Consider the following 19230-nt stretch of genomic DNA (forward strand, 5'->3'; position numbering starts at 1 on the left):
CACACACAGAATATTTATTCTTACCCATATTTCTCCTCCCTTATATGTGGAGCTGACTACCAGTTCCTATAAATGTCTGTGTGTGTATTTGTGTGCAAGCATGTCAGAGTAGGGAAGAGCAGCCTTCACTCTGACAGCGTGGCAGCTTCCAGCGTGCCACATGCATTATGGCTTGCAGCACAGCCCATGCCCACAGGCTGACAGGTTCCATCCTGTATCTCTTCATTATAATGAACCCCTGACATCGCTGAGAAACATTCAGGCAGCAGGAGCAGCCACAGGAGTCCACATCCCAGCTGCATAAATCAGGGCTATCACTCATCAGGTAAAGGCTTAGACTGGCAACTTGGGGAGATGTTGAGGAAAATACAGCTGAACCCTAAATAGCAGGTAAAGAAAAACCTGACAGCTCTGGGCTGTGTGAGCTGTGGTCCCTGGATGCATTCAGCTGGATGCAGGGATGAAATCATGCATGGATCCTGACCACGATACACCTCCACATTTCCCAAATACCTCCCAGCTGCAGAGCCTTGTTATTGAACAGCAGGCCAAGGGCCCTGTGATAAACAACTATCTATCACATCTGAAACCTTGCTCAGATCTTGGAGCTGAGATGGTCTAAGCCTAAGAGCAAGAAATTATGTAGGATGGAACTGCATCTACTAAGAGAAAAACTGGAAGAATTGGGTGGAGAAAACCAGGAACACACCAGACTTTTTTGGCCACACCAGAGTTTTTCCAGGTCTGAAACTGTCTGGGAGAGCTCTTCCCACATTTCCACAGGAAGAAAGGGTTTTATTCCAGTAGATTTAGCATGCTGTGAATACAACCACTCCCTCAAGTGACTCAGACTTTCACGTGTCATACAACCTACATGTTTTCAAGTTCAGGGTCTAAAGCATGTTTAGAAACTTCAGGGCCTGGGAAAAAAAAAAAAAAAATCCTGGAAATGCATACAGAAAAAGTTAATGTTGGAAGGGCTTTTTTTTCCTTGAGTCTGGTAGGGAAAAGTTGGAGTAGGAAAAAAAGGGATTCTTTCATGTGAAATACTCTGTCTCAGAATGAACAGTGAAAGAATGTTTAAAGTAATGTTTACAATGATACTGGAATTTTTCCCTAAATGGATATTTTTTTTTCCTGAACATCTCCTTCCATCCCCTCACCCCTTATAATTTTCAAGGAAAATATTTGCTTTTCAAACTTGCAACATTTCCAAAATTTTTACATCTGTAGTGAAGTCAGGGCTGGGGATAGGACTGGGACAAAGATCTGGGCCAGTAAAATAGGATAAAATATGGCAGACATGTTGTAAAATGCAGTTTATAAAATAGAAACTTGAGTCTAAATTTCTGGCTGTTACAGACATGAGATCCTGACTAGACTTGAGGAATGGTTTATTCCTGGAAACTCTGTGAGGTTGACAGCCTGTGCAAGTGTGGGTGACCTGACTAATCCTGAAACTCACAAGCATCTTTTTGTAGCTAACAGTCTAGTGGCTCCTTATCATTCAGAGAAAAGGAATAAAATAGGTTGTAGTTTTAAAATTAGGCCAGAGTGTGTCAAAAGGTTGCTGAACCCAGACAATGACCAGGGGAGGCAGTGTCTGGGCTCAGGCACAGAGAAATTCTCTCTTGAGAAAGGATACCCATGTTCATCTTTGCTTCTGGAACTGAGCTTTCCTTAACTCTATAATAGAGCTGCGAGCTCACTGGGTTTCTCTCTGAAAGCCATGAGGTCTTGCTTCATGTAGAAACCACCACCAGTCTTGCTTTCTCTTTTCAAAATTTAATTGTTACTTACTATCAAGGGATGTATCAACAGGTTGTAAACACACTCAAATGTTTAGGAAAACACCATCTTCAGCACTTTGTACAACCACTATTATTCAAAAGCAAGGTACCTACATACATTTATTTTATATATCAATACATTTTAAATTACTAGGTGCTTTTAACTAGCTAAATCAGCGCACATTTTTGTTCTTAAAGAAATGACATTTCATTTTCATAAGGACAAATTTGCCTCGAATTTCTAGGGTTTCCATTCCTCTAAGGAAAAAGAAAGCCCTCTGATATTTCTTTTTTCCTTAAAAAGAGAAGTAGATGTTCTGCCTTACTTACAGCCATATTTGTATAACTCAAGTTGACCTGATAGCTGTCTGTGCTCTCACAGTAAATATAATCTCTCAAAGCAACAGAGGGTTCTTTAGCCCAGGATATGATCCCACATCCAACTCCTTTCAGCCACAGATCCAAATTTGTTAGGTGCCTATTTGCCCTCTGTAAATAACAAGGAGGCTAATTATGGTTCACTACCAGGTGTGATTCAGAAAAGCCTTTCCTAACATAACTCCCTCTAAGGACCCAGCTGACTTCAAGAAAGTGTTTTTGGAAACTCAATTAAGAGCATGTCTCATGTTTTAATAGTGAGGTCAGACCTTGGAAAAAATTGTATTAATGTGATTTTACACCAAGACTGCATAATTTTATACAGTGTAACAATTGTGGTGCTTCTTAGGTTTGTCTAGATGATAACCACAAGTTGAAAGCAGGAAGGAAAAGCTGGCACAGAGTAATTGTACTGAGGGTAGGAAAAAGCCAGTGACAGTGCTTATTGCAGAGGCATTTATCTGTAGCTTCCTCACACACTTCTTCCTCCAGAGACAAAATTTTACAGTGTTCCTCCTCATAGGGCTGCATAGTTTGCTTTTCACTTTGCACCATGCATTTTTCATGAGTATCATCTTCTTATACCTCTTCGTACCTACAGGTCTGTGGCTCCAGAGTATTTAGAAATATTTGACAACAGTAAGTTAAACTCTATTAATATCCTTGCAGCCCCACAAATGGGCTCTGGGAAGTCCCATGTTGGCACTGAGCTGAGCAGTATCTCAGTTACACCCTCAGGTAACTCAGGGAAAGGCTAAGAATAGCTCCTTGGTGCACACAAACAATTTTACAATTGGCACACAATTACAATACTCAAAATTTTCCCCATTATTTCCTTAGGTATTGGAATTGTGCTGTGGATTATCTGCTCCAAATACCTCTGCAAACAGATCTCAGCCTTCACCAGTTCTCCTCTGTTTTCCATTACAGCTCAGGAAATAGCTGGGAGAGGAAACTTTATTTCAAATATTTGTACTAATACAAAGCTAATTTCTCAGTGATAGTTTCTTCAAAAATTTTGTTATTATTTCACACAAATCCATGCACTTTCAAGTTCCCCAAAAAATCCACAGAATAAAATACTTCCTAGCTCATTCACCCTCAACAAATTTGAGCTGTGCCGTAACCTGACTGCAGACATTATAAATTCCAACAAAAAATTTAATCTCTGAGTTTATAATTCACAGTTCTCAGTGGGAATAGTTACATAAATCACACTTGTTTTCTTTCTTTCCTTATTGCACAATGTAGCAGTGTGACCATGGCAAAGTGAAATTTTCTTGTTACACCCAGATATGGATTTCAAAATTTCTTCTCTATTGGCTTATTACTTTGGCCACCAAAAGAGGGAAGGAAACAATATTATATAATTAAAAAACACAATGTACATATTTAACTGAAAAAATCCAAAATATTTTAAAATTGTAATATCCTAAATGTAGCAACAGAAAATTTATATAACAAATACACTGTGTCTTTAAACTATGCTGAATGGCTTCTTGAAAATACGTACGAAGGATGATATTTATTGATTACTAAGTATAACTGCATCAGTAGAAGAAGGGAGGCACAACTGACTCCAGGGAAACATGCATGGATCTCTACCTCTAAAGAGCTTGGCAGGAGGTTACAGCTCTGGATCCATCCAAATATCCTTTTGTCAAACACAAATTATGTGTTTCTACCTAATTCATAGGAGTCTTGAACTCCCACTAAACCAAACCAACCTCACAAACACAGTCCTGCTCTTCATGAAACAACTCTGAAATACTACAGGAGCCATCAGGAATGGTATCCTGATGGGTTTTAGTCAAGATTCATTTTGGCAAAAGATTTCTAGCAGCATGCTGCAGGTTTAAATTTCCCTGGATATCTGCCCTGGTCTCCTTGGAGCTGTGCCTAAATGTCTAACTACAACCAGGTACAGAGGAGAATGAATTTGCTTTTTCTGGCCCAGAAGGCTCTCACTGGGGAGGGGAGGAGCAGGGAGATGGTGGGCCCAGGGGTAGTCTCAGAAGCAGAGTCCTTTCCAGGGCTAGCCGTGCCAGCCTCAGGCGCTGAAATATTTTTGGGATGTGGATTTAGTTTTGCTGCTCGTTCATAGGAGAGGTCTGAGGCACACAGCTGTTTCATTAGCCTGCTCCCCTCCTTCCCACAGCCTGGCACTGTCTGCTTCCCTTTAAACCATGGAAAGAGCAAGTATTTCACTAGACTTGAGCCAGGAGCTGCAGTTTATCAGCAGTTTACATCAGTATCAATTACTAGACTGGGAAGAGCAGTGGAAAATCAGGCCTTTCGTTGAAATGCTCAGGTGGTGTGGGTAGTGTACATGAAGTGTTCTGAAACTGCTTCTGTCTGTCTGCTGGCTTGTCTGTCTGTCACAAGCCCACTCCCTCATTTCAGTATGTCAGTGAACCATGCGTAGCATCACCTGGACTTTATGGATGGTATTTATTTTAAAAATGCTGGGTGAAAACCAGGAAAAATACATGTTTCCTCAGAGGAAGCATGTGCTTCTGAGTTGCAAAAACAACCTATTTTTCTTGGGGAGAAAAAAAAACATAGAAAAAGAAAAAATCTTAGGAAGTAGTTAACATAAATAATGTGAAAATAATTTGAGAAAGAAATATTGAGGAATACTGGAGTCATTAGCAAAACTAACAGTTTTAATGTAGGACTTTAAAGTCTAAGGACTTGAGACCCATCTCAGCAGGGACCCTCATCCTGACAGTCCATGCTGCTGTTCTTCTCAAAGAATATAAAAGAGAGGAAAGGGCTACTGAAGCTGTGCTTGAAGAAAATTAATCTTCTGTGGTACTTCACTGCACCACAGTACATTGTGACTTTACCTATTGGCAAATAGTGTGCTAATGACAATTACTGTGTTAATGTCAAGCCAGACCTGCAACATGAACAGGAGCTACTTATTTTTTGAGGGAGAATAGCACTTTTTCCCCCCTTTTTTTTCTTTTTCACCTCTAACCTCCTGTGTGCTCTACTCTAATGAAAGGCCAGAGGTTAGGGCTTTATTTTCCTCCAGACCATGAATGCAAAATAGCGCCAGCATGAACAGTTCAATGACCCCTGTGTGTTCTGAAGCCACCGAAAAATGAAAACAAATGTTAATCTGAAGCCTGACTCAGACTCTCTTTGCTGATCCATACTTATGGAGCACATTAGGGCCACTTACCAAATGAGGCTGAGGGGTGATCTCTGACCCCGCTCCATTTTCAGATGGCTGTGCTCCATTTGCTGGGGGCCTGGTGCTGCTGCCGGCCTTGAGTGCTGGACTCCTGCTCCTTCTCCCGTGGTGCCCACTGCTTCCCAAGTGCAGCTTACAAAAGCCAGAGCCATCACCAGCACATATCAATGGCAATGCTCCAATTTAAGAGTAGATGGCTGGAGTAGATGTTATTAGTACCCCGTGTCAAGTTGTGATTGCTCACATATGGCTGCAGGCTGAATAGCACTTTTGATTCAGGACAGAGAAAGAAAAAGTTGGTGGTAAGGAAAAAAAAGAAAGGAAGATGAAACAGTCTTGAATTTACCATTTTCTGGTTTCAGCTGGTTGGATTAGAAATCCTCCTCTGGGTTCCTAGGTGGTCCTGATCCTAAAGTCCTAGTCTTATGACACTGAAGCCACATATTCAATAGCAAAGTAGTTTGTAAAAGGCTTCTGATGAATAACACATTCTTCTTCATACTGTGACAAAAGCCAGAGAAATATTTTCTCTATAAAATTATTTTTAAACAAGAGTGAGGTTCTTGAATTTTATCTCATCATTCTGAGACAGGCACATTTCATGCCTTCTTTTTGTCTTTACCCTACCCTTTTTCCGTTTCAGTTTCTCTAATGCAAATAAGAACCAGAGGTTTAAGTCTGCATTGTTTAGATCTGAAGATTGCTGTTTGCCTACATATGTGAGCTGCGTGAAGACTATTAGAGAGTTTGATTTTTGTTTTCCTTTTTCTGGAAAAATCTTCTGAAGTAAAAGTCATATATGTCACATCAGTATCTATTTGAATATTTGTTGCTACAGAATGGCCTAAAAAGCATGTATTGTGCATATACAGTGTTGTGCAAGGGAAAAGAGATGAGACATAGCTCCATTAAAGTTTGCAAAGAGAAATGAACAATTAGATAAAATTGTCCTTTGAAACAGTCAGGTCTCAAAACAGAAAAAAAAAAGCCAATGAACACTTTGCTTAGGATGTGCTGAACATATGTCTAGGCTTATAGGTACATAAAGCCCTGGTATACTAATGTATTGTAATTCCCTACTTCTGCACTTAAAAGTGATGTGCAATTTTCTCTGCTTCAAAAGGGCTTTTCAAGTGAAGACTGAGCACTAGGGGTCAGAAATCACTAGATGTTTTCTTTCATTAAACAGCAGATGTTCACAAATTTCCTGCATAGTTCAAGTGCAATTAGTTTCAACTGGTTTTAAAGAGTATGATTTCATATATGATTTTGGGGACACTACCTAGCATTGTACTTGAAACAGTAAAACTGATATTTGTTCACTTCAGCCTTTGATAACTTTTGTTACAGGCTTCAAAATAAAACTAAGTTCAAACAATAATGTCAACAGGTAGTGGTCAACACTTTTATTGAGAATAACCAAAAAAATCATACATTGTTATTACTCATGATTTTTATATCAGTTAGATGGGTCTGGCTGAGTTATTCAGAAGGCCAAGTTTTTACACTGTGATGGATACATGAATTGGCTGGTACTACAAAGTCAGCATTTACTGTAAGTTCTTAACCTACTGTCAGCAGATACTCAAGAAAAAGACACTGCAAGCTTATGGTAGTATAGTAGGAGTCCCTGTAAAATCCATGTACTGTAGAAGGGGCCTTGCCCCAGTTCTAGTTAGTCTAAATGAGCCACAGCTGTGAAGTCCTTAGTTGGGCAGCAGCTGTGGCTCGTGAAGGTTACTAGGATAAAAGGGGGTGGGTTGAGAGCTCTGGTGGAGCCCTGAAGAAGCCACAAGGAACTACACTGCTGGGAAGAGTTGTATGTGAGAAAGCCACCCAGAACGTATGGACTTTGGAAATATAATAACAACAGTATGATTGCAACACAAGCTCTTAATGGTGATGAGCATAAGTGGGTAGATTAGGTGTAGATGTATGTTTACCTTTAAGCTATAACAATTGGTTAGTCTGAGGAGGAAAAACCTGATGTGAGGGAAGGAAGGGAAGAAGACAATCGCATCTATAGGGGCTGTGGATCACCAGCATTGCTGGAAGACAAACCATTTCAATTTAAGGATGGAAAACTTAGCATATCTTCAAGGTTGTTGTCTTCAGTCATGTTTCAAAATCCGTCACTACTTTTCCACAGGTATAGCTCAACAGTAAACAACATTAGCCTAGAAAATTCCCCTCCTGTCTGGATCACTGAATCCTGAGTGTACTCACCCAGAAATCCAGGAGCTGAACTGAAGGCTGGTGGGCAAATGTATGGAAGAGTCAGTCTTTTTCTGTAAAATCCAAAATATTGAAGTATTTGATTTGACATGTCTTGCTTTAGGCTAAGTTAATTCATTGATGTAATTTTGAAAGGGAGGTGGGGTGACAAGTGCTGCTTTGCAGAGCTGATCAGGATAAAAATCTCTTCCCTTGAGTGCTTCATGTCTAAATTTATAGAATCCTTTAAAACCTGGTTCATTCTGACTTGATTCTGATTTTTGCATGTCTCCTTTTTCTTTTACATTTGCTTTCCTTTTGGGTATCCATAAAACAAAAACCCTTGCACAAACATAGCCTTGTTCTTGTTATCTTCAAAGTCTTCCCTAGGTTTGAGCCTGGATGGCAACTGTTTGCATAATCTGTATAAATTATTGATATATTTATGTAACTTACTATAAGTATTTCTGTAACAACACAGGAGGATACATATCATTATAATAATCTAAAGATTCATTAGCACCACAAAAGAATATAAAACCATATCAAAATGTGGGCCCTTTATTCCAAGACATCTCACCTTCTGTTGTGGTTTTGGGTGGGAGGACAGTGCAAGGGGAACTGAATGTGAAAGGGGGACTTTCCTTGCCCCATAGAATTAGTTACCTTTAATTACCAGGGTGGTGGTTTCCTTATATATGGAGATACAAAAATTGCATGCTTTAACTATCACTTTTCTGTGAAATATTCTCTTCTGTTTAATCTACTCAGAAGTAGTATTTGGAGTTCTTTCCCTGTGTAAGAATCGTACTAGGAATCTGAATTGCCTCTTTGGCAAAGGCCATAAAAACATTGTACTATTCAGTCTTACTTTTTCTCAGGGCCAATTTTTAAATTTGAGTCTAGAAAGCCTTTTCAGGGGGCTACTCTCTTAAGGGACCCCTACAGATTGCTTGTGACTCTCTGTCCTTATCAGACTTTCCTGAAGAAGCAACACACAGAAACAAGACAGTTCAGGAAGTCCTACACAGCTGGTAGCCATCAATTAAGAAGACAAATCCAGAAAACAAGAGGTCAAAGTGAAGCAAGGAGAAAATTCTGGGATCAAGACCATGTTCCTTGCTGCCTTCCCTCCAAGCCCATTGGCTGATTTATACAAACTATCTCCTTTCCAAAACCACATGACAAAACTGAGAAGACAGAGCTGCGAATCCTGCTGCCTAGGACACACAGCAGCTTTTGAATGAAGGGGGAAGAGGGTGACTTCTTGAAAGGTGAGAAGATTTACTTTTCACTGCTATGAGTAAAGTGTTTCATATGTTGTCAGTTTTCATCTCATTTTGCACCTGTCATAAATACTGTCTTTTCTGAGTATAAAAGAAAACATAGTGATCATGGAGAAAGGGATAGAAGCATAATGGAAACAGACCATCAGAAACAAATTTTAAAAACAATGCGAACATGAGAAAAAACCTAGGAAAAGGAAGAAAACGTGCATTACATTCCCTGCCTTTTAAAAATATACAGCTTCCATTCTGAGATCAACTCCTAGAAAATTATTGATCCTATAACAGCAAGAGTGTTTTTGTTCAGAATGATTTCAGAAAATTTGTTGAATGAGCTAGGGGTGTGAAATTTATGTAAGCTATTTGGAACACCAGCTATCTTTATGCTTTTGTAAAATAGCTAGCCCAAGATGTTTGTAAATGTCTAGCCAGATAAATGGAGTTATTTGGTGTAATCTAAAATGCAAATAACAGTAGCAAAAATAATAATAAATATCTCTGTACTGAACAGGAATTTAACTCTGAATCACAAGTGTTTTATTTTCATTTTTTAAAAAGCTGTTGCATGTTTATCCAGCCAAACAAACGAAGTATGCTGGATTGCAAAGCTCAAAGTTTTAAAAGCCAGATTGGATGGGGCTCTGAGCAACATGATCTAGGGCAAGATGTCCCTACCTATGGAAGGGGAGTTGTAATTAGATGATCTTTTGGGTCCCTTCCAACTCAACCCCTCTGTGAGGCTTCTCTAGAGAAGTGCACAGCATCCTGGAAGACTGAGGTATAAAACCAAGAGGAGCCAAGGACCTGCCAGCAGTTTCCCAGCCTTCCTGTGCATTACCGAGCCTGTCTGCAACCTTGGACACCAAGCTTGGTGCTGGAGCTTGCCTCACCATGGACCACCACCAGGTGTCTACCAGCCTGGAAGAAAAGCTCTATCAACACTTTTTGTCCTAGGAATTATAGAATTCATGACCACATGAATACAGCCAAACAATATATAACACATCCTAGTGAAATGCAGGAAACAGATGTGTGTCTGTATATGTATCATTGAAAACACTGATGATACATACGGTCTTAGGAAAAAAATGGACTATAGGAACAGTGACAGCAGCAGCTGTAGATGGGTAAAGAAATAGTGGTTAACTATAATTTTTCCAAAACTAGTAGATGCACTAAGAATTCACTCAAAACACCCAGTCAGAGTCTCTGTACTGTCTCTTTCTCATCCTGTCTCCTGGTCCTCATGTTAACATTGATTTCTGGTAATTTAATTCTTAAAGTGTCTCAGCTGAGCTCATTTGTAGTATAATCACATATTCTATAGCAAATAATTGCCTTTGTTTACACGACACTCTGTTCTTGTGAAGTGACCTTGCAGGTGACTGACAAAGCTGAGTGTAAACCTCATGTGTGCCAGCTCCTATTCCCATGGACTTAAACCTTTCCTTCTTACATTTGTCTGACTCACCAATCTACCTGGATGGAAAAAATCCCACCCTAATGATGTACCTAATGACGAAAGAAGGGGGACAGTTCTCTCTGCTTGCTTCCCTGGCCGCAATACCCACCTGCAGTGGTGTAAGTTGGCACAATGCACACAAGCTCCTATTTGCTCACATTACTGCACATTTGCTCCCAATGGGAAGCCAGGCAGACTGGTGGAATCACTTCATGACCACAGAGCTGACAAAAACTCTGGGTCTGGAAAGATGGCCTCACGTTTTCCAGACTCCTGTCCCAGGGAACAGGAGCGGGGACCAACATCCCAAGATTCAATTGCAGCTAAAGATCAGTGAGCTCTCCAGAAAATGCAAATTTTCCCAGAAATATAGTTGCATGGATATGAATGAAAAGATCACTCCAGATGAAAGAAGAGATTATAGAGAGCAGAGCTTCAAAAATGTCATACACCCATGCTAACAGGACTCATTTCTAAAAGGTTAAAATGACATTTTTTTTTTTCACATAGCGCTCACTGTGGCATTTTGATAAAGCTGCTGTGAGTTGCTTCTGTCTTGGCAGATGCTCAGCAGTTCTCTTTTTCCTCTCCTTGCTCTGTCAGCAACATCTGGCTGCAGTGTTTCCACCTCTACAGCTGTTTTTCAGCTGTGCATACAGACAGGTAGGGCAAGGGGCTGACACACAGCCACCAGGAAACAAGGCAAGGGAGGGAAATGCCAGCTGGAGAAGAGGTTATGAGGGACCTAGGAATCATTTCCAACCCTGAGGAAGGGATAAGGCTCAGGTTTGCCAGAGCTCTGTCAGGTGCTGGTGGCAGGACAAAGAGGTCAGTGTTGTGCACATCTGCCTCTGAGATTTAGACCAGAGGATGTGGCGGGCCAGCAGGGTAATGATAACATCAAGGGCAGTGCCTGTGCCTCTGCACAGTGTTTTCTCTCTTTCTGTGAAACAACTGCTCGTAATCCCTTCATAAAAACCCCAGCTGCCAACTGGGAGCAGCTTTAAAGTGAAACACCTGCTCGCTATTAGATGCAGGGGCGCCGACTCCTCCATGGTCCAGGTCGAGCTGGATGGGCAGATGGATGAACGTGGCTCTGTGACACTCCCCTGCTTCCAGCTCTGGATGGCCTTTCCCTGTCCTTCCTCAAACTTGTCATTCTTTCTCCTGTCTCTCTACCCCTCGAAATGGTAGTGGAGCTGGGGCCCAGCGAAATGGCAGTGCTGACAAATGCTTTTACATGTGCTTAGCCTGGGTGATTGTGTTTCTCCAAAGCACACCAAGGGCTTCACGGATCTTAACTTGCACACAGCTGTCCCTGCTCCAGAAAGAGGCGAGCAGAAGTTAGCTGCTGCTGCTGCTTACTTGGATGCAAGGGTTGGTAAAATTTCTCTTTGACCAGCCCAGCTTTTTGAGTGATTTTTAGCAAGCCAAACCAAGCCAATTTCTTTCTGAGCAGAATTTCTTTCCACTTTGTTAAGACTCACAGTCTTCCCCTGCTGCTGTTGGCTGGCATTAATCTTAAAGCGTACTGTATTAGGAGCTATGCCAGCGCCCATGTGTTTCCTCTTTAGAACAGCTCATGATATAAAAATATTAGTTCAGACATGAAAATAGACCAGACAAGCATATAGGTAAGTCTTCTATTGATCAGGGGAAATATGGATATCAGGATAAAAGGGGGAGAAAGCTACTTTAAATGCTCCTGAGTCCAGCAAGGTGTCTTTCAGAGGATCAGGAGCTCAAGTGCAGTTCCTCAATTTCCAGCCCTGTGTGCCTCTGACTCACCACCTCCAGGAGTCACTTCAGTCCTGGTTCCCCTGTTCCTCTGGGATCAAGAGTTATGTCAAGGAATATGAGGAGGAACCAGCTTTTTTGCCCCTCATCCCTAGCAGTTCCCCCTATGTCACTAAAGAACATCACACATCCTGCTTAAACTCTTAACCCTCTCCAAAACTCCCACCAGACAGGATGACTTTGCATTACCTCTTATTCAGTCTAGGGGGTAAATATCACTCTTTGGCCTTATGCCTGTTTTTTATGCTTAGTTTTCCTCAGGTGTGGTGTGATTGCTGGGGTAGCTGTGGGATGCTGACATGGAAACAATGAAAATTTTGAAATCTGTTTGACAAGCATATTCCAAAGACAAATCTATGTTTTCTTTTATGTCTATACATTAAATTAATCTCTCCAGCAAGCCAGGTTGGCTCAAGAATGTGATTTTTGAGGAGTGCCAATTAAAATTCCTTATGTACTTTCCACCCTTAGAGCTGAGGCCAACACATCTCAAAAATAAAAGTAAACCACAAACACATGTGAGTGTTGTGAGCATCTGATCACCTGACTTGACTCAATTGATATTTATTTATCTGAACCCTTTTTTTCAAAAGTTTTGACACAAGCATCCCCTGTGATCTCCTTATAGGGATGCCTACCAGACATCAGGCAGATGTAGTGGGGAAATCAGTTTTTGCTCCAACATTTTCCATACAGGTTCTCCTTTTCCTATGAAACCTTCCTAAAAGTCTCCAAGAGCTATTTGGAAGAGTCATTAGTGGAGGTGAAGAGAAAAGAAACAGACTTTCATTGCTTTTAATGGAATGGTTAGATAAACAAGTATGAACCTTTTCTCCAGCCCTTGTGTCCTATTTACTCCTTTTATTGGCTTTTTGCAGTCTTGGGCTGTCTATATGCACTGTAACCCCTTGAACAGGGCCCCAGAGGTCCATGAGTTTAGTCAAGAACTTAAATCAGACTTAATCTTTAAAATATTTTTTTTCCTAATAGCAGAATATTTCCACATGATTTGAGGTTTAAAATGTGATTTTTTTAATTGTTTGAATTTTGTTTTTTTTTTTTTTTTAATGTGATCTGGCTGTTGAATCTCAATGAGATTCAGCCACCTAACCCTCTTAGGATTCTTTGGAAATCCCACCCTCAGCCAGATAAACCATGGCATTTTAGCTGAGGAATGAAGTTAGCATTCACATGGATGTCTGATCCTATGTTTTGTTATTACAAGACAGACTTAGAGGGGGACTGGACAGCAGAATAATTAACTATGGAACTTTCTCATTCTGTTAAACAACGACTGATGCCAACAACAGAGGCAAGAAAGCAAGGTCAGAGCAGAAATGAGGCTCTAAAAGACAGCTGCTGGAATATGAGCCATTTGCTTCCTGCATTTCAAATGAAAGACCTAAATGCCCTACTTGATCTCTGTGAGAAATGGAAGTAGAATCAAAATGGGGAGAAGTAGGGCCATGCTGAACAAGAGGAACAACTCTTCTCTCTTCTTTCCCTTTTTTCTTTTTTTTTAAAGTTTTGTACATTTCAGAAGACACTCCTACTCTGAGAAATATGGTTTAGCTTTTGTAGACTGGCTTGTTCAGCACACTTTGAAGAGCTACAAGTTGAAAAAGTGAGATGGAAAAAAATGCAGCTATGTCTAAAAAAATTCTAAATATGTACTAAATTCACAGTCTCCATTATATTCTTCAGTTTTATTTAGAGGATTGCTAACATGAGTTTAAGAAACCTTGTTTGTACATAAGAATGAGTATAAATATGCCAATAAAATAACCTTTAATCCAGAAATCCTACTGAAAACTATATACGTGAGAATGTATATATATATATATACATATACAAAGATATAGATATAGATAGATATATGTGAGAGTGTATATGTCTATGTATATACACACATGCACATAGAGGTGTGGAAGAGGGGATGATATTCAGACACAGCAATGGAGCAGTATCAGGACTTTTTTCCCCCTGTCAATACACTCCTGTTTGGGAGGGAAGCAGCTGTTTAGCAGTGTGATGTTGCTAATATGAGCACCTTACACATTGCAGGCCCTTAGCACGTACCCAAATAGTGCAGGAAAGTGGACTTAGAGAAATAGATACAATTATGTCTGAAACTGTCCCCCAAAATATGAATAAAGGCAAATGGCACCTTATTTTTCGCTTTTTCATCATGAACTCCATGCTTAAGTGTTGGCTCTGTAGGGATCCATGAGCACCATCTTCTCCTGAAACATTAACAGCTTTTCCTTCAGCATCTGGACTGCTACCAACTTAACACAATTCTTTTTAATTAGTAAGGTGTAGTAAGATGGCTTGTTGGTTTGGCTTGGTTTGTTGGGTTTTGTTTGTTTATTTCATTTGGATTTTTTTGTTTTGCTTTGTTCTTTAATATGGCCTAGCAGAATAAAACAAGTTAAAGAGCTTTGGCTTAGTTGAGACCCAAGATTATCAGGCTTTAGCTGCACGCAAGCAAATTTAGCAGTGAATAGCAACTTAGTCCAGTGTGTGTCAAGGCCAGGGAAATCACATTTTGGGGAAGAGGCAGTGCCTATTCCACAGCCTTTGAAGATTGCAGCTAAAATTAGATGGTGGCTGCTAGCCAGAGAAAGAAAACATTTTCCCCTCTTTTGCAATGCATCCAAAAGCTGTGCTTTCAGGGGTTTCTATAAACCTGTCACACATTGAAGAAAAGACATAGATCCTCCCATTCACCTGTGAACTAGAAGCTGACAACTCAAAAAAAGAGATGAATTTGTTCTGGCTTGGAAGAACATTAAGCAAATATGTATCATATCATTGTACCCATTAATGTCAGTTTAATAGAAATATGTGGTCAGGTTTCTAGCTATATTTAGTGATAACTAGTCTGAATCTCAGGCTTCAAAATTGGTCTGAGTTCCAAGACGAATAACTACTAGTCACTCAATGAAAATCAAACCCCTTTTGACTTCAATATCCTTTGCATTGAACCTTTAATCTCTTCTGAAAATCTTAAATTTTAAAAAATTACACCTACAGAAATAAAGCCAAAAAAGTTAGTCCTTGGTGGCCCAGGTGCGAAAGGCAAAAGGGCGATCATAGTTCAGACTTGTTACCTTTGAGGTGCCAGAGCTCTGAGTCACCTTGGTAGTGGCTGAAATACCATATTATCCCAGTTCCTCTGATGAGAAACCTGCATGTCAGATGAGGAAAACTGTGATTCTCATGGGAAAAAATTTTGGTAAACATGTTTCATGTCAAGCATGGTATGCCCACACAGACAAATCCAGTTTGAAGCCCACTGTTAGTTTTTCATCCTTATTTAGTAAGAAAACATATATGTCAATATAATCATTTCCATTTTCTTGTGGCTGAAGCCTCACTTTTGGGCTCTCAAAATGATACCACTGAAGAGCAAAGCTTAACCTCAGTGTTTGGTGAAAAAACACAGGAAAGACAGCACCTCTGCTGAGGAAGGGAGTAGAAGCATTGAGCAATATTTCAAAACAAGTGGACAAACAAAAATATACCAAGCAGCCACTACAAAGTCACTGCAGTCAAAGTCCCTTCTAATTTCTTCTGGGTATCTAAGGTGAATCAAAGCCAAGCCAGACTCTGATGCAACTAGAGGGAAACAGTCCACATGTTTAGGCCATTTTCTCATGTCATTTCCTGAGGGAAAACTGCAAAGCACTACAGTTCTTGCTCTAAGTTCCTTTGTGTTTGTATATTGTTCCACAAAAAATTAACACTGACAGCAAAGATCCAGGTGCTGTTTTTTTCTTTATTTTGTATTTCTTTATTTTTTGTTTGTTTATTTGGGCTTTGGGTTTTTTTTGTTGTTGTTGTTGTTGCTGTTTGTTTGGGGTTTCTTTTGTTTGTTTGGGGTTTTTTTGTTGTTTTTTCCTGTTTTTGTTTGGTTTAGAGTTTTTTGCTATTCTTATATTGAGGAACAATAAGTCTTCATTTGGGGTGGAAAAAGAGGAATTTCTCCAAGGGCAGGCATCAACTGTGAAGCAGAATATTTTTTCTTCTCTGAATTCAATCTCTTTCTCAAAGGATCTGAGGTTTGCAGTGAGTATCCATGTTGGAAGCAACATGGTTGTCAAGCATTTATCAGTAATATATAGTAGGAGAGATTCTCCTAGCATGCTTTTAGAAGCTGTCAACAAAAAATACTCACTAAAACTTAGTCCTATCCAACAGCTGAGTAACTGTTTTAGAGAACTCCTGAGGAATATACAAGAAATACCCATATGTACAATGAGAGGTGCCAGAGAAATCAAATCCCTTCATCAAAACTGTATTTATCCTACAGCCTTCTTTTTTTTCTTTTTTCTTTTTTCCCTAATAGAAAGGTCATTTCAGTTATTGTTGGTAGGCACAGCTCCATATTGATGGGTCCCCTATACTTCAGCACACCAGCATTAACATTGCTCAGATAATCTTGCTGGCAAGCAAAGAAACAACTATCATGTTACTTGGAAGAACTGAAGCTATATTGTGCAGCAGTCATTAGTCTCCTTGAATCTGCTCATAATGGTGAATGCATCATTCTGCCTGCCTGCAACTCGTGTAACAAACAGCACAGCCAAGTCTTTTCCAGTTCTGTTATTCTGTTTTAAAAAACACTGACATTTTCTTAAACAGACATAATTTACAATTTTAAGTAACACAACAGTGCCTTGGTGTGCAAGGGCCAGCAAGCAAACAAGACTCCTTTCACAAAGATAAAAAAAAATAAAAGACACAGTCTCGTGCTCTCTGAGGTCACCATGGCTTAAAACTGGGGTGAGGGGGGAGGAACCAGGACCTTTCTGTGACACATCTTTGGGTCTGGAGTATGTATTGTGCTCCCACAGCAGAAAGGCCAAGTGCAAGTAGAGTTAAAAGCAGTGTGCAAAGCCCTCTGGGGGCATCAGCGGCCGGTGTCTACACCATCCTGCCCTGTGCTACACCTACTGCACTGCAGGCAGCAGCTTTGGGGACTGAGCATCCATGCTGTTTTGAACTCTGATTTCTATTCCCAGCTTGCCTAGCTTCTCCTGACTGCCAACACCACACGGCAAACACCAGGAGCGCTCACAGCACCAACCAAAGTGTCCTCCACACACCAGCTGGTTGAACCACCTTGTCAGGAGCCTCCTGGAGCCTCCTCCATTGCCACATGTAACCCCACCATGCAATGCCCCTACTACTCACATTTCCAAGTAGAAATATATTTTAAAAAATATAATTTTTAGGATGGGTTTAGTTGAGAAGGGTACCCTTCACACCCACCATCTGTGGGCCACCCATCTACATCAGAAAGCACAAGGTGGTGCTCATGAACTGGCAAGTGAAGTCCTGGCATATGGTGGAGTATTAGTAAATAACATGAATTCCCTGCTGGTGGGCACTAAACAGAAAACACTGTTCTGTTTGTGGCCCTGGCACAGCTGGGCTTCTCTGCTGCTGCAGTGCTGCCTGGACAATTCCACTTGTCTGGGTCTAGCAGCTGAAGACAGATCACAAGCACATGACATTGCAGACCTCCAGGACGAAAATAATGGCATACTTGTCATTGCTGAACTTCTCTGGCATCAGTCAGCATGGCAGCTAAGGAGGAGATGCACTTCCCTCTCCTGCCTTTTGTAAAAGCTGCTGCAAAGTGCCACAAAAGTGGCCTTTTCTCTCAGGAATTTGATTTTTGCTCTCTATTTTTCCACGTTTGGAGGACAGCATGCTTCCCCCTGTGGGAGCCTGTAACATACACCATAAGGTAAATCTGTTTTCTGTCACGGGATGTTAACTGAGGGCATTAGTCTCGAATCACAGCCCCTGAATTAGCATGGCCTATGGGAATCCCCTTATCCCTGACTGTCAGTGGGTTCATTTTTCCCCCAGCAGAGCACCTGGCAGCCCAGTGTTCCCTCTGTGCCCTCCCCTGTGTGCAGGCTGCACAGGGTAAGGGCATCAGGGTGGCACTGTAGGGTACAAGTGATGAGAGGCAGCTGTGGCTTTACATGATCTACTAAACACTTTTATTTACTCACAACTAAATAAATCATCCCATATGTAACTGTCTCAGGCAAAATAAATGAATAAAATTCTTTCTTTACCTGAATATTATTAACTCTCGGTAAGTGACATGAGGTCCGGAATCCAAAATCCTTCACTAAAATCTGTCCATCTAATTTACTAGATCCTGCAACTGCACCAGGAAGAAACAACATCTTGACTGTGGCAGCCCATGAAAAGACAGCTACTTGAAATTAGAGATGGATTGAAAGCAGCAGGTGATACACAAACTGCAGCACTGGTGTTGTCTAATAAGTGAGCAGAACCATACTGCAATGGCAAATTTTCATCTTGCAAAGCAGCTAAAATGAGAAACACAACAGTAACACAGCCTGGAGGGTGAGGGCTGCATCATAACAAATTTTTTTTCGAGTGTTGGGATTTTTGTTTGTATCAGTGATGTTTAATCAACATTGGCTCATGGAAATACCCAAAGAAAAAGCCTTAATGGAAGAAAGAAATCCATGTCTTTACATTATAGGTTCCAAATGAGATCATAAAGCAGTGTGAAAAAGACTGCTGTCAGGAAATGGTTTATGACTGAGCAGGAGTAAGAAGCCTGGTGACACACACATCATGGCCCATACCTGGATATTTCTGGAAAATTTCTCAAATATGAGTAGTTCAAACAGCTCAGACAAGGATTAGGTAAGAATGCAAATATGGGGGCTTTACAGGAAGATAATTCAAGCTATGAATCTTTCCCAAAACATCTTTGTCTGGGGTACACTCCCTGTGTACATTCAGCCTTTCTTCAGTCACATTAATATTTTGCTGAAGAAGCAAGTTTAATAATATTTTCTTCTCTCACTCATCCTTATCTTCTGAAACTTCAATGTACATCAGTAAAATAACATGGTCCACAGGGGAAATTGTCCTACTTTTCTATTGTCTACAGGCTACAGAAAATCTGAATTCAAATCTGAAATTAAAAATTTGGCACAATATGAGTTGAAGTCAGTATTAACGAGAAACTTCAGCATAAAGTATATTCATTTGATCAAAGCAATATTCTATATCCCATGGAAGCTTTTGAAGAATATT

General features: G+C 40.4%; 1 long non-coding RNA gene across 3 annotated transcripts; it reads left to right on the forward strand.

Annotated features, from left to right (window-relative positions):
- The first annotated feature begins 7144 nt into the window (after positions 1-7144).
- On the forward strand, positions 7145-18523 carry LOC135443176 (uncharacterized). Of its 3 annotated transcripts, XR_010438862.1 has the most exons (3): positions 7165-7636; positions 8561-8858; positions 18311-18523. It is a non-coding gene; the product is annotated as an uncharacterized LOC135443176 (long non-coding RNA). The 3 variants fall into 3 exon arrangements; XR_010438861.1 differs by lacking the exon at positions 18311-18523 and having other exon boundaries at positions 7145-7519; positions 8561-9389; XR_010438860.1 differs by lacking the exon at positions 18311-18523 and having other exon boundaries at positions 8561-9389.
- The last annotated feature ends 707 nt before the right edge of the window (positions 18524-19230 follow it).

The sequence above is a fragment of the Zonotrichia leucophrys genome, chromosome 2 (assembly GCF_028769735.1).
Source record: "Zonotrichia leucophrys gambelii isolate GWCS_2022_RI chromosome 2, RI_Zleu_2.0, whole genome shotgun sequence".
NCBI classification, from domain to species: domain Eukaryota; kingdom Metazoa; phylum Chordata; class Aves; order Passeriformes; family Passerellidae; genus Zonotrichia; species Zonotrichia leucophrys.